This window comes from Somniosus microcephalus, chromosome 7, assembly GCF_052327205.1.
Source record: "Somniosus microcephalus isolate GS21.2 chromosome 7, FLI_Smic_1.0, whole genome shotgun sequence".
Taxonomy (NCBI): Eukaryota; Metazoa; Chordata; class Chondrichthyes; order Squaliformes; family Somniosidae; genus Somniosus; species Somniosus microcephalus.
This window is the reverse complement of record NC_140993.1, coordinates 65,467,313-65,482,950: the sequence shown is the minus strand read 5'-3', so window position 1 is coordinate 65,482,950 and position 15,638 is coordinate 65,467,313.

The window sequence follows — 15,638 nt, the reverse complement described above, 5'->3', positions numbered from 1 at the left end:
ATTAACTGCACAACCCACAGACTTTACAGTGGCGACGAGTCCGATCGTACCCTGCGGCAAGATTACCAAAGCAAGAAGAGCGTCGAAGAGAGGCAACCGCCCTCGTCGTGCTGCTGGAAGAAAACACGAGGCTGCAGCAGGAGAAAGGTGGAAGACTTTAGCAACAAAAGCTTCCATTAGCAACAGGCACTGACTACCCTTCTACCACGGTGCGGAGTGAGCCGATCAGCAGGGAACAAGGCGGCCGAAGAGACTGTGAGTAGGGGAAGGTGTAGAAGTATCCAGAGGATAAGGGCAGAGCACTCGACCTCGGTCGAGGGGGAGCTGTGCCGGCCAAAAGTCGGGTCCAACGGCGTCGGGTGACAGCCGGACCGCGATCGGCGGGAAAAATCCGGGCAGCGACCGCAGCCACGAAGCGCTGAGCCTGCGAGTAGGCGCGGGAAGAGAAACCCAGCCGCAGCCGGGGAGGAAAACACCGGTCTGCGAGAGGGCTGGGGAGGCGAACGGGAACCGTGCGGGTGAGAGCCGGGTGCGGAGAGAGAGACTGCGAGGAGCCAGTCCAGCGGCTGAGCTGTTCTCCACCAACGGGGTACTCAGAGCCAGCAAAACCGAACGTGCGGGAGTGGGTGAGAGACACAGCCGAAAACGGGGTGAGAGACTGCGCGAGAGCCAGTCCAGCGGCTGAACTGTTCTCCACCAACGGGGTACCCAGGGCCGGTAGCACCGAACGTGCGGGTGAGAGAGCGACAGAGCCGGGTACGGAGAGAGGGACTGCGCGAGAGCCAGTCCAGCGGCTGAACTGTCCTCCGTTAACGGGGTGTACCCAGCGCCGGTTGGGCCGTGCGGGCGGGAGGAAAAGACATAGCCGAGTAAGGGGAGCTGTGCGGAAGCCAGCCAGCAGCTGAACCTGTCCGCTGTGGGGGAAGCGTACCCCTTCCACCGGGAAGAAACGCGGGAAGCCGCCATTAGGCGGAGAAGACGCCAGAAGCGGGAAACCGCCATTGAAGTGGGCGGGGCGAGAAAGGAAGAGCGGGAAACCGCCATTTTCGCGGGAAAACCGCCATCTTGATTGACATACCGCCATTGAAGTGGGCGGGGAGAGAAGGAAAGAGCGGGAAACTGCCGATTTCGCGGGAAAACCGCCATCTTAGAAACAAACAAATAAATAAGAATACTTAAAGAAATACTGGTGCTGCTCCCAAGGGAAGAAATATGCCTAAGCGAGGGAATATTAACGACTTTAATTCGGAAATAGAAGACTGGGCCACGTACGTGGAACGCATAGAGATCTATTGTGAAGCCAACAAAATAGAGGAAGACGACAAGGCGATAACATTGCTAAACTCGATGGGGGCAAAAACATACGGGCTCTTGAAGCATCTAATAGCACCAAATAAACCAGCGGATCAGACCTTCGAAGAGATTGTGGCTGTGCTGAAGGACCATTTGAACCCCACACCGCTGATGCTGGCTGAACGATTCAAATTCTACGCAAGAACGCAGAAGAAAGACGAAAGCAATGCGGAATACTTGGTCGAACTGCGTAGGCTAGCGAAATACTGCCAGTTCGGAGGGAATCTGACAGAAGCGCTGCGGGACAAGTTCGTATGCGGATTGTCCAAAGAAGGGACGCAGAAGCGACTACTGGAAGAGAACGACCTCACACTGGACAGGGCTGTCCTTATAGCTGCATCGCACGAAGCCGCAGCGAAAGGAACGGCGGAAATGCAACTAAAGGCGGCGGCACTTGGGGTGGACCAAATTATTTCAAGCACAACAAAATGTTACCGTTGTGGGAAGACCACGCATGACCAGAATCAATGCTGGTTTAAGAACCAAGAGTGTAGGAAATGTGGCAAACTGGGTCACATCGCAAAGGTATGCCGGTCCGGGAAAAAGACCAATAGTCAAAGGAAGCCACCACAAGAAAAGTACAACAAGGTACACAAGGTGGCTGAGAAGAGTTCAGACGAACAGAATTCAGACTCAGACCCAAACAACCAGGAGCTGGGTAGGCTGAGAATCCACAATGTGGGTAAAGAAACGGATCTACAGGCCATCTGGGTCATACTAAAAATAGCTGGAGTCCAAGTAAGAATGGAGCTGGACACTGGATCAGCTCTATCAGTCATCAACCGAAGGGACTACCACCGGCTATTCTCTCACATACCTTTAAGAAATACCAAGTTCGTATTACAGACATACACGGGGCATAACGTATACCCCGTGGGGAAAATAAGAGTCAAGGTGAGAGATAGGGGTAAAGAACACCCAAGAATGAACTTGTACGTATTACCTGAGGGAGGACCACCACTTCTAGGACGGGAGTGGATTAAGAAAATAGACACGGAATGGCATTACCTAAAAGCCATAATGAGGGAGGACTCGGTGCAAGCTATTAGCTCAGATTCTGAAATGGATGATGATAAGACCAAGTCGAATATGGAAGACAAGGCTAAAAGGGACTTGCCGACGATGGGAAAGAAAACGAAGACATGCAGAAGGACTTATGGTACCAAGAAGAATAAAGCTGCAGAGCAGAACTCCAGGTTGACAGAGAATTCTGAGCCTGTTCAAGCAAAGGATTCATCCATGACGGAAGAACACCGAGCTCGGACGCAAACTTATGTCAAAGTACGACAACAATTAGAACAGTTGAGTGACCGTCTCGTACAAGAGATGAAAAATATGGAAAGGTTCTGGGACACCGAATGGGAGAACCTGGAAAGACTACAGAGACAGCTAGCTCAAGCAGAGAGCGACCATAGAGCCATCGTGGTCAAATACCAATCACATTCCCCTGATGCTGTTCAGGAACTAGAATATTTACAGAATGAACCAAAGGAAGAGGAATCTTCAGGGAGCCAGGATTTTATTCCAGTTCTTCTCTACGACTCCTTACAAGCAGAGTGTGAGAAGTTGAAAGAACAGTATGAACAGGCCCAGGCTACAATTCTGGAGGGGGTTAACTCGGCAGCCTCCGAAAAGCTAGTTTCAGTAGAAGCATATGAACAACTAAAGGTTGAACATGAGCAAGAAGTCCAAAGGCTGCAGGAAATTCTTGATGAGCTCAAGGCCAAGACAGACTCATCGGTAGGAGATCCATCCATAGATGAGAAATTAGAGGTGAAAATCATGGCAGAGCATGAAAGACAGGATGTCCAAGAACTTATGAAAGCATTGAAGGACACCCAAGACAAATATGAGGCGGCAATGACCGAGGTTCAACAACTTGAAGAACAGATTCAACTGGGAATCCTTTCAGTGGAAGAACAGGACACTGTAAGAATGGTCCCTGAACATGAACTAGAGAGCATCAGGGCGCAACTTTTCCGAGCGCTGAAAGCCAAAGTTCAAGAGGAACGTAAGGTGGAAGTATTGGAGAAAGAGGTGGAGGAAATGGAGAAGACTCTGATCCACCGTGTTCCCAGGGAAGAGTTAACGGTCAGCCAACTCCTTCATATGCTGAAGGACAAGACTCTGCAAGGGGAACAATCTGAACACGAGCTTCAATCTTCAGGGGGAACGAGTTCGGAGCTCTCAAAAGTCACGGAGATAGCTGAGGTGGCAACACAAATTTTACAAGGATGCCAAAAGTACGTTGAATCATGTCAAGGTGAACAGAAGAATGTGGAAACCGTTACTTCAGTAGAAGGGTTAAATAGCCTGATAACGCAATTACCGATGGAAAGGGAGGTATTGAACTCACAAATGAGGTCCGTCGTGAAGGAATGGCAGATAACCCAGGAAGAGCGGGATGAATATGAATGCATGAAGAAGGCTTTTCAAGAAAGATGTTTAGGGAAGGAACCACCGTCAGCTAACGTCCAGATGGGTGAGGAGGAAGAAGAAGTCTCTCTCGCTGGCCTAACTCAGGACGAACCCGAATATTACCATGACCTGTTGAGTGACACTGAATATTACGAGGATGTGGTCTGCCCAGCTTGTGATGAAAACTCTCAAAGTGCTGAAGTCCGGAGGAAGCACTTATGGTCTAAGGAACATAGAGAGTTGGTGGCGCTACAGCTGGCAGCCGAGAAAGGAGCTCCGAGAGTTTCAAAAAGGCAGAAAAGAAAAAGAAGAAGCAGAAGATAATAACTGTCTAAAATATTAGCATTTCTACCATTCCAGGTGGGACATTACGAAAGGAGCTAAATTAGTTGAAAAACTGGAAAATGTCAAGACAGCCAGTTAGTTGTAAAAGTCCGCACTGCTGGTTCAACAGGACGAAGGTTCAAGCTGTTACGTCAAGAAAAAGGCTATGGAGGAGTCACGCTAGCCAGGTAATCCGGCTACACCAAAGAAATGTTGTTCGGAACGAGTCAAGATCAGAGACTGAATCTATGAACTGTTTCCGCAGAGACTGAACCTGTGAACTGTTTCCACCGAGATTATATTTGTAAATTGTTTTATATGACATTGACTCCACCGAGATTATATCTGTAATTTGTTTTATAGGAAGTTGAAGATATGTATGTTTAACGGGGACTCTGTAAGTAATAAGCTAAAAAGGGAGGATTGTAGTGTATGTACCCGTCTATCTTTAAGGGAACTATTGAATGTAACCGTTCACCTTTAAGGGAACTACTTTAGGTGTGGCACTATTTGTTTAGCTTCTGTATACTGTAATACCGATAGTGACCACACCAGTAGATAAGTGTTGTGCCAGGAGTTATTGGGCAGATTCGCCCGGACCTTCGAATAGTAAAGACCTGTTTGTTGTTATTTCTGAAGTCTGTGTATTTATTAACTGCACAACCCACAGACTTTACAGTAATGGGACAAGTTAAGAAACAAAAGATGGCTCTAGATGAAGAGTAAATGGCGATGGCAAAATGAAAGACAGCTGCCATGTGAGAGAAAAAATGGAAAAAAAAGATGGGGCAGAGGTTATAGTCTGAAATTGTTGGACTCAATGTTGAGTCCAGAAGGCTCTAAAGTGCCAATTCGAAAGCTGAGGTGTTATTCCTCAAGGTTATGTTGAGCTTCATTGGAACAGTGTAAGAGGCCGAGGTCAGAGTGGGAGTGGAGCAGAGAATTAAAGTGACAGGCGATCAGAAGCTCGGGGTCACCCTTACGGACTGAACGGATGTGTTCCACAAAGCGGTCACCCAATCTGCGTTTGGGCTCCCCAATTTAGAGGATACCGCATCATGAGCAGCAAATACAGTATACTAAATTTGCAAGAGGTACAAGTAAATCGCTGTTAAACCTGGAAGGAGTGTTTGGGGCCCTGGACAGTGGGAAGGGAGGAGGAAAAAGGGCATGTGTTGCATCTCCTGCGCTTGCACGAGAAGGTGCCGGGTGAAGGGGAAGATGTGTTGGGGGTGATAGAGGACTGGACATACGAACATACGAATTAGGAGCAGGAGTAGGCCACTCGGCCCTTCGAGCCTGCTCTGCCATTCAATAAGATTATGGCTGATCCGATTACTCCACATTCCCGCCGACCCCCGATAACTTTTCACCCCCTTGCTTACCAAGAATCTATCTACCTCTGCTTTAAAAATATTCAAAGACTCTGCTTCCACCGCCCTCTGAGGAAGAGAGTTCCAAAGACTCACGACCCTCTGAGAAAAAAATTCTCATCTCTGTCTTAAATGGGCGACCCCTTATTTTTAAACAGTGACCCCTAGTTCTAGATTCTCCCACAAGAGGAAACATCCTCTCCACATCCACCCTGTCCAGACCCCTCAGGATCTTATATATTTCAATCAAGTCACCTCTTACTCTTCCAAACTCTAGCGGATACAAGCCTAGCCTGTCCAAACTTTCCTCATAAGACAACCCGCCCATTCCAGGTATTAGTCTGGTAAACCTTCTCTGAACTGCTTCCAACGCATTTACATCCTTCCTTAAATAAGGAGACCAATACTGTACACAGTACTCCAGATGTGGTTGCACCAATGCCCTGTATAACTGAAGTATAACCTCCCTGCTTTTGTATTCAATTCCCCTCGCAATAAACGATAACATTTCCTAATTACTTGTTGTACCTGCATAGTAACCTTTTGCGATTCATGCACTAGGACACCCAGATCCCTCTGCATCTCGGAGCTCTGCAATCTCTCACCATTTAGATAATATGCTTTTTTATTCTTCCTGCCAAAATGGACAACTTCACATTTTCCCACATTATACTCCATTTGCCAGATCATTGCCCACTCACATATCTATATCCCTTTGTAGCCTCCTTATGTCTTCTTCACAATTTACTTTCCTACCTATCTTTGTGTCATCAGCAAATTTAGCAACCATACCTTCAGTCCCTTCATCCAAGTCATTTATATAAATTGTAAAAAGTTGAGGCCCCAGCACTGATCTCTGTGGCACACCACTCGTTACATCTTGCTAATCAGAAAATGACCCATTGATGCCTACGTCAGCGGGAGAAATCTCGGCGGGAATCGCGGAGCGGCGGCAGTACAAAAGTCTCCAAGAGACCAGGTAGGCCTCAGAGCGTCAGCGGGCGAAATCTCAGCGGGAATCGCGGAGCGGCGGGAGTACAAAAGGCTCCAAGAGATCAGGTAGGCCTCAGAGCGTCAGCGGGTGAAATCTCGGCAGGAATAGCGGAGCGGCGAGGCTATAAAAGGCCCCAGAGACTCAGGTAGGCCTCAGAGCGTCAGCGGGCAAAATCTCAGCTGGAATCGCGGAGCGGCGGCAGTAAAAAAGGCTCCAAGAGAACAGGTAGGCCTCAGAGCGTACCAATCTCCAATCTCAGAGGGAAAGAAGTAAAAAGTAATTGAAGTGTGACGTCACCAGAAAGCAGGTAAGTGATTGGTTGGTGAGTATTTCTCTCTTTATAAACTTTAGCTCTGTGGTTTATAGTTTCTAAAGTCTCTGTGGTGTAGCGGGGACTGTTTATAAACCAGGGCCCCTAAATATACTATTTAACGGTAGTGTAATTGGTGGGATTGATTTGATTTAATTTAATTGCAATTAATTAAAGGGTAAGTCATGGCAGGAGAGCCCGGCCCCATTGTATGCTCCTCCTGTGTTATGTGGGAACTCAGGGACACTTCCTGTGTCCCTGACAACTATGTGTGCAGGAAGTGTGTCCAGCTGCAGCTACTGGCATACCGCATTGCGGTGCTGGAGCTGCGATTGGATTCATACTGGACCATACGCGAGGCTGAGGAGGTCGTGAATAGCATGTTTGATCAGTTGGTCACACCGCAGGCAAAGGTTGGACAGGCAGAAAGGGAATGGGTGAACAACAGACAGAGTACTAGGCACAGGCAGGCAGTGCAGGGGTCCCCTGTGGACATCCCCCTCTCAAACAGATACACCACTTTGAGTACTGTTGGGTGGGGGGGTGGCTTACCAGAGGAAGGCAGCATCAGCCAACTTCCTGGCACCAGGGGTGGCTCTGCTGCACAGGACGGGAGGAAAAAGAGGGGGAGAGCTATAGTAATAGGGGATTCTGTTGTAAGGGGAATAGATAGGCGTTTCTGCGGCCGCAAACGAGACTCCAGGATGGTGTGTTGCCTCCCTGGTGCAAGGGTCAAGGATGTCTCAGAGCGGCTGCAGAACATCTTGGAAGGGGAGGGTGAACAGCCAGTTGTCGTGGTACATATACGTACCAACGATATAGGTAAAAAGCGGGATCAGGTCCTAAAAGCGGAATATAGGGAGTTAGGAGGTAATTTTAAAAATAGGACCTCAAAGGTAGTAATCTCAGGATTGCTACCAGTGCCACGTGCTAGTCAGAGTAGAAATAGAAGGATATTTCAGATGAATACGTGGCTAGGGGAATGGTGCAAGGGGGAGGAATTCAAATTCCTGGGACATTGGAACCGGTTCTGGGGGAGGTGGGACCAGTTCAAACCGTACGGTTTGCAACTGGGCAGGGCCGGGGCTGATGTCCTAGGGGGAGTGTTTGCTAGTGCTCTGGGGGAGGGTTTAAACTAAAATGGCAGGGGGTTGGGAACCTGAGCAAGGGGATAGAGGAAAGGGAAACAAGGATAAAAGCAAAAGATAGGAAGGAGAAAAACAAAAGTGGCAGTCAGAGAAATCAACGGTTTAAATCAAACATGGCCACAGTAAATAATAATTCTAATAGGTGTAAGAGCATTAAAAAAAACAAGCCTGAAGGCTTTGTGTCTTAATGCGAGGAGCATTCGTAATAAGGTGGATGAATTAGCTGCACAAATAGAGGTAAACGAATATGATTTGATTGGGATTACGGAAACATGGCTCCAGGGTGGCCAAGGCTGGGAACTCAACATCCAGGGGTATTCAATATTCAGGAAAGCTAGGCAAAAAGGAAAGGGAGGTGGGGTAGCATTACTGGTTAAAGAAGGGATTAACACAATTGTAAGGAAGGATATTAGCTCTGATGATGTGGAATCTGTATGGGTAGAACTGAGAAATACCAAGGGGGAGAAAACGTTAGTGGGAGTGGTATATAGACCTCCAAACAGTAATGCGGAGGTTGGGGACGGCATTAAAAGGGAAATTAGAGAAGCGTGCAATAAGGGCAAAGCAGTCATCATGGGTGACTTTAATCTACATACTAATTTGGTTAGCCCAATCTATAACAATACTGTGGAGGAGGAATTCCTGGAGTGTTTACGGGATGGTTTCCTGGACCAATATGTCGAGGAACCAACCAGAGATCAGGCCATCTTAGACTGGGTATTATGTAACGAGAAAGGATTAATTAGCAATCTTGTTGTACGAGGCCCCTTGGGTTGGAGCGATCATAATATGATCGAATTCTTCATTAAGATGGAGAATGAAGTAGTCGACTCAGAGACTAGGGTCCTAAATTTAAATAAAGGAAACTACGATGGTCTGAGGCCGAGTTGGGTAGGATTGATTGGGGAATGTCACTCAAAGGGTTGACGGTGGATAGGCAATGGCAAACATTCAAAGACCGCATGGATGAACTACAGAATTTGTTCATCCCAGTTTGACATAAAAATAAAACAAAAAAGGTGACTCAACCATGGCTAACAAGGGAAATTAGGGATAGCATAAGATCCAAGGAGAGGACATATAAATTGGCCAGAAAAAGCAGTAAACCTGAGGATTGGGAGCAGTTTAGGATTCAACAAAGGAGGACAAAGGGATTAATTAAGAAAGGGAAAATAGAATATGAGAGTAAGCTTGCAGGTAACATAAAAACTGACTGTAAAAGCTTTTATAGATATGTGAAGAGAAAAAGATTGGTGAAGTCAAGCGTAGGTCCCTTGCAGTCAGAATCAGGGGAATTTATAATGGGGAACAAAGAAATGGCAAACCAATTAAATACATATTTTGGTTCCGTCTTCACAAAGGAGGACACAAATAACCTCCCAGAGATGTTGGGGAACATAGGGTCTGATGAAAGGGAGGAACTGAAAGAAATCAGTATTTGTAGGGAAATGGTGTTAGGGAAATTGATGGGATTGAATGCCGATAAATCCCCAGGGCCTGATAATCTACATCCTAGGGTACTTAAGGAAGTGGCCCTAGAAATAGTTGATGCTTTGCTGATCATCTTCCAGCATTCGATGGAATCTGGAACAGTACCCATGGATTGGAGGGTAGCTAATGTTACCCCACTATTCAAAAAAGGTGGCAGAGAAAAAGCGGGGAATTACAGACCGGTAAGCCTGACATCGGTAGTGGGGAAAATGCTAGAGTCCATTATAAAAGATGTAATAGCAGAGCACTTGGAAAGCAGTGACAGGATCAGACAAAGTCAACATGGATTTACAAAAGGTAAATCATGCTTGACTAATCTACTGGAATTTTTTGAGGATGTAACTGGTAAAATAGATAAAGGAGAACCAGTGGATGTGGTGTATTTGGACTTTCAGAAGGCTTTCGATAAGTTCCCGCATAAGAGATTAGCGTGCAAAATTAAGGCACATGGGATTGGGGGCAAGGTATTGACTTGGATAGAGAACTGGTTGGCGGACAGAAAGCAAAGAGTTGGAATAAACAGGTCGTTTTCCGAGTGGCAGGCAGTGACTAGTGGGGTACCGCAAGGATCGGTCCTAGGACCCCAGCTGTTCACAATATATATTAATGATCTGGACGAAGGAATTGGATGTAATATCTCCAAATTTGCAGACGACACAAAGCTGGGTGGGAGGGTATGCTGTGAGGAGGATGTCGTGAAACTCCAGTACGATTTGGACAGGTTAGGTGATTGGGCAGAAACATGGCAAATGCACTATAATGTGGATAAATGTGAGGTTATCCACTTTGGTGGCAAAAACAGGAAGGCAGATTATTATTTGAATGGCAATAGATTGGGAGAAGGGGAAGTGCAAAGAGACCTCGGTGTTCTTGTGCACCAGCCGCTGAAGGTAAGCATGCAGGTGCAGCAGGCGGTTAAGAAGGCAAATGGTATGTTGGCCTTCGTAGCAAGAGGGTTCGAGTACAGGAACAAGGATGTCTTGCTACAGTTGTACAGGGCCTTGGTGAGACCACACCTTGAGTATTGTGTGCAGTTTTGGTCGCCTTACCTGAGGAAGGACGTTCTTGCCATGGAAGGAGTGCAGCGAAGATTCACAAGGCTGATACCTGGGATGGCAGGAATGACGTATGAGGAGAGATTGTGTTGATTGGGCTTATACTCACTGGAGTTTAGAAGATTGAGAGGGGATCTCATCAAAACCTATAAAATTCTGTCAGGCCTGGACAGACTAGATGCTGGAAGGATGTTCCCGATGGTCGGGGAGTCCAGAACCAGGGGTCATAGTCTAAGGATAAGGGGTAGGACATTTAGGACTGAAATGAGGAGGAATTTCTTCACCCAAAGTGGTGAACCTGTGGAATTCTCTGCCACAGAGGGTGGTGGAGGCCAGTTCATTAAATATATTCAAGAAAGAGTTGGATATATTTCTTAAGGCTAAAGGGATCAAGGGATATGGGGAGAAGGCAGGGACAGGGTACTGAATTTGAATGATCAGCCATGATCTCATTGAATGGCGGCGCAGGCTCGAAGGGCCGAATGGCCTACTCCTGCTCTTACCTTCTATGTTACTTCTCTCATACAACCCATGGACCAGGGCGTTATCCAAAATCTCAAGTGTCGTTACAAGAAAGACTTCCTACGTAAACTGATAAGCCAAGATGACAATATTCACGCATTTCAGAAGGAATACAATCTTAAAGATGCCATCTTTAATGTTGCATGTTCCTGGAACTTGGTGAAAGGTCACACTTTGAGACAAGCCTGGTGCAAACTGTGGCCTTCTGTACTGTTTGCTGAAGGTTCTTCTTCAGAGAAGGAATTTCATGGGTTCAATGTTCATCCCAAGAGGACTACAGTAATGGAAATGGCTGGCATGGTGAAAAATGTAGGCCCAGCAAACCCTCTACATCACTTCAGTGAAAGTGCTATTGAGCAATGGGTTGATGCAGATAGAGAAGTTGCTTTTGTGCATATGCTAAGTGATGATGAAATAATGGAGAATGTTTTGAATCCAAAGAAAGAAAAGGAAAGTGAGATGGAAAGTGAAGAGGATGAGATTTCTGAAGAGAAGAAGATTTCTTGGGCTAAAGCTGCAGACGATTTTGCTTCATTACTCAAATTTGCTGAAAGCCATTCTTGCTATTCTGTCCAAGAAGTTATGCACCTCCATATTCTGCATTCCACCTTTCTACAAAGAAGGCAAGAGTCCACAAAGCAAGCAAACATCCGGGACATGTTTAGGAAAGCTTCCAAAAGAGTTGAAGCAGTGGAAGTGCCTGAAGAATCTGTTGAAGTGCATGATCCTGATGACCCAGCTGACATGGATATTCCTGATGAACCAGTTGACTTGGAATAAGTGTACAGTCAACCACAGTACTTTATACAGTACTGTACAGTCATTTATAAGTTTTATTTTACTGTTAAGTAATTAAAGAGTTAAGGATTACCCTCAACTGGCAGTACTGTACTTAATCAAGCATCTTCCACCATCCATTTAACACAACATTCTGTAGGTGAGTACCCAATTACTGTATACTGCACATTTCTTGATTTTTTATTTTTCTTTGTTAAAAATAGCCTCGGTAGATAACCCTCTCAGTCATCCGGAAATTTTGATAAACTGGCAACACACCGGTCCCATCGGTGCCGGATACCAAAGAGTTTCCTGTACTATACAACAGTTAGAAAATCAGGGCTGTAATAGCAGCAGTCACAGGAGTAGACCCCCCCACGAGTTATGATAAACAATGCGAGGGGTTAAGCGGGGAGCTATATTCTCCCTTGATATTTCCTTCCCGTGAGGTCCCCGTCTCATATGCCACCATCGACCTGGCTGAAAGACCACCAGCTTATGTTAATAAAAATATAATCGAAACCTCAGCAGACGAACTTGCACCTGTTAGGCTCCGGTTAATGTCCTGACTCGCACCCAAGTGATTCCTAACGCACCACCAGCTCTAGCAGCCGGCGGTGATCAGGGACAAGCAGCACAACCAGTGGCACCTCCAGGGATACTGTGGCAGGTACTTATGAAAGGTCCCAACCCCTAAACTATGCAGAACTACAGTCATGTGTCCAACAATTCAGACCAGTTAACCCACAAACATGCCCTATAGAGCTAAGGCAACGTAAAGTGCCTATCCGGAATTACCATCCTAATTTTGAGGACAATGACATGAAGAGTGTTGTACTGTCTGCCCTGACTCTGGACATATGGACTAGTCTCCCCTTCTTGGCCTTTAATGTGGGGAACACCCTGAATATCTTGATCACATATATACAAACAGCTTTGGGCTTGGATACTATTGATTTGGTCCATAAGAACATAAGAAATAGGAGCAGGAGTAGGCCAATCGGCCCCTCGAGCCTGCTCCGCCATTCAATAAGATCATGGCTGATCTGATCCTAACCGCCAATCCACTATCACAGAACCATCTCCTGAATCTAACAGAATTAGACACACGAAATAGGAGCAGGATCAGGCTACACGGCCCCTGGGCCCGCTCCGCTACCCACAGGGCCATGACTGATCCGAACCTAGACTCATGTCCAAATTCCTGCCCGCTCCCCGTAACCCTTAATTCCCTTTACTTCTAGGAAACTGTCTATTTCTGTTTTAAATTTATGTAATGATGTAGCTTCTACAGCTTTTTGGGGCAGCATATTCCATGGACCTACCACCCTCTGAGTGAAGTAGTTCCTCCTCATCTCAGTTTTGAAAGAGCAGCCCCTTATTATTCTAAGACTATGCCCCCTAGTTCTAGTTTCACCCATCATCGGGAACATCCTCCCCGCATCCACCCGATCCAACCCCTTCACAATCTTATATGTTTCAATAAGATCGCCTCTCATTCTTCTGAACTCCAATGAGTAGAGTCCCAATCTACTCAACCTCTCCTCATATGTCCATCCCCTCATCCCCGGGATTAACCGAGTGAATCTTCTTTGTACTGACTCGAGAGCAAGTATGTCCTTTCTTAAGTATGGACACCAAAACTGTACGCAGTATTCCAGGTGCGGTCTCACCAATACCTTGTACAACTGAAGCAATACCTCCCTATTTTTATATTCTATCCCCCTAGCAATGAAAGCCAACATTCCATTGGCCTTCTTAATCACTTGCTGCACCTGCATACTAACCTTTTGAGTTTCGTGCACCAGGACCCCCAGATCCCTTTGTACTTCAGTACTTTCCAGTTTCTTGCCATTAAGATAATAACTTGCTCTACGATTTTTCCTGCCAAAGTGCATAACCTCACACTTTCCAGTATTGTATTCCATCTGCCAAATCTCTGCCCATTTACTTAGCCTGTCTCTGTCCCCTTGCAGGTTTTTTATGTCCTCCTCACTCACTACTTTCCCTCCCATCTTAGTATCATCTGCAAACTTTGATATGTTACACTCGCTCCCCTCCTCCAAATCGTTAATATGGATTGTAAAGAGTTGGGGACCCAGCACTGACCCCTGCGGAACACCACTAGTTACTGATTGCCAGTCTGAGAATGAACCATTTATCCCAACTCTCTGCCTTCTGTTAGATAGCCAATCCTCTATCCATGCCAGAATATTACCCCCAATCCCGTGATTTTTTATCTTAAGCAATAATCTTTTGTGTGGCACCTTGTCAAATGCCTTTTGGAAGTCTAAATACACTACGTCCACTGGTTCCCCTTTATCCACCCTATATGTTACTTCCTCAAAGAACTCCAGCAAATTTGTCAAACATGACTTCCCCTTCATAAAACCATGCTGACTTTGTCCTATTAAATTATGATTATCCAAATGTCCTGTTACTGTCTCCTTAATAATGGACTCCAAAATTTTACCTACCACAGATGTTAGGCTAACCGGTCTATAGTTTCCAGCCTTCTGTCTACTGCCCTTTTTAAATAAGGGTGTTACATTAGCAGTTTTCCAGTCTGCCGGGACCTTTGCCGAGTCCAGGGAGTTTTGGAAAATTATTACCAATGCATCCACAATCCCTACCGCCACTTCCCTCAAGACCCTAGGATGTAAGCCATCAGGTCCAGGTGATTTATCCGCCTTGAGTCCCATTATTTTACCGAGTACCACTTCCTTAGTGATTTTGATCGTGTTTAGCTCCTCCCCCCCTTTAGCCCCCTGTTTGTCCAGTGTTGGGATATTCTTAGTGTCTTCTACTGTAAAGACTGATATAAAATATTCATTCAGTGTTTTTGCCATCTCCATATTTCCCACCATTAATTTCCCGGTCTCATCCTCTAAGGGACCAACATTTACTTTAGCCACCCTTTTTCTTTTTATATAACTATAAAAACTCTTACTATCTGTTTTTATATTTTTTGCTAATTTACTTTCATAATCTATCTTCCCTTTCTTAATCAATCTTTTTGTTATTTTTTGCTGTCTTTTAAAGTTTTCCCAATCCTCTATCCTCCCACTAGATTTGGCTACCTTATATGCCCTTGTTTTTAGTCGAATACTATCCTTAATTTCTTTACTTAGCCACGGATGGCTGTCTTTTCTTTTACACCCTTTTCTTCTCAGTGGAATATATATTTTTTGGAAGTTGTAAAATAACTCCTTAAATGTACACCACTGATCATGTATCGTCTTACCCTTTAATCTATTTTCCCAATCCACTCTACTCAATTCCGCTCTCATACCTTCATAGTCTCCTTTATTCAAGCTTAGCACGCTTGTTTGAGATCCAACCTTTTCACCCTCTAATTGAATATGGAATTCAACCATGTTATGGTCACTCATTCCAAGGGGATCCTTTACTGGGACATTTTTAATTAATCCTGTCTCGTTACACAGGACCAGGTCTAAGGTTGCTTGCCCCCTGGTCGGTTCAGTTACATACTGCTCAAGAAACCCATCCCTAATACACTCAATGAACTCATCCTCAAGGCAGCCCTGCCCAATTTGATTTGTCCAATTAATATGATAGTTAAAATCCCCCATAATTATAGATGTTCCCTTATTACAAGCCTCAACTATTTCCTGATTGATACTCCGTCCAACAGAGTTGCCACTGTTCGGAGGCCTATAGACTACGCCCACTAGTGTTTTTTCCCCTTATTATTCCTTACCTCCACCCAAACTGTTTCATTATCCTGATCTTTTGACCCAATATCATTTCTCTGTATTACAGTGATTCCTTCCATTATTAACATAGCCACCCCACCCCCCTTCCTTCCTGCCTGTCCTTCCTGATCGTTAAATAACCTGGTATGTTTAATTC